The sequence below is a fragment of the Schistocerca americana genome, chromosome 4 (genome assembly GCF_021461395.2).
Source record: "Schistocerca americana isolate TAMUIC-IGC-003095 chromosome 4, iqSchAmer2.1, whole genome shotgun sequence".
NCBI lineage: Eukaryota > Metazoa > Arthropoda > Insecta > Orthoptera > Acrididae > Schistocerca > Schistocerca americana.
This window is the reverse complement of record NC_060122.1, coordinates 567,899,879-567,900,671: the sequence shown is the minus strand read 5'-3', so window position 1 is coordinate 567,900,671 and position 793 is coordinate 567,899,879. Positions and strand designations below refer to the sequence as shown.

General features: G+C 44.0%; 1 pseudogene; it reads left to right on the top strand.

Moving 5' to 3' along the window:
* The first annotated feature begins 472 nt into the window (after positions 1–472).
* On the top strand, positions 473–590 carry LOC124614562 (annotated as a pseudogene).
* Positions 591–793: the final 203 nt, after the last annotated feature.

The window sequence follows — 793 nt, the reverse complement described above, 5'->3', positions numbered from 1 at the left end:
CTGTTGAGAGCTCTTTTAAAGTGTATAATATTCTCATTGAACTAGTAAGGTTGATTTGGTTTTCTCCATTTTGCAGTGATTTCCAGCCAGTGTAAAGTTCGTCATTTTGTACGCCCTTACTGGCTTGTCTAGAACGTATTTAACAGGAAAAAGCTTGAACGCACCATTTCATAGATAAAGTGCGTTTACACTAGGACTCATGCACCTTGTATATATATGCAGAAGACAAGAAAAATACAAATAAGTCAATGCCAATTTATACCTCTAAGCATATAGTTTCAATGATGGGTGACAATATCCTTCTCTCATTTCTGTTGATTCTGATAGACATGACTTTACGCAGAACGGTATCGTTATATGATGCTCCAGTATCCAGTTGTAAAGGAGATGAGATCGTATTAACGTACAACCGAACGAATATGAAATTTTTGTGATACGGTAAAGATTTATGGACCGTTTTGTCTCCACAGAAAGCAACGGCCTTGCCGCAGTGGATACACTGGTTCCTGTCAGATCACCGAAGTTAAGCGCTGTTGGGCGTGGCCGGCACTTGGATGGGTGACCATCCGAGCCACTATGCGCTGTTGCCATTTTTCGGGGTGCACTCAGCCTCGTGATGCCAACTGAGGAGCCACTCGACCGGATAGTAGAGGCTCCGGTCAAAGAAAATTATCATAACGACCGGGAGAGCAGTGTGCTGACCACACGCCCCTCTTACCTGCATCCTCAACTGAGGAAGAGCCACTTGTGGCCTGACGACAGAGTGCTTTTTGTCTCCACAGACACAAGTGAT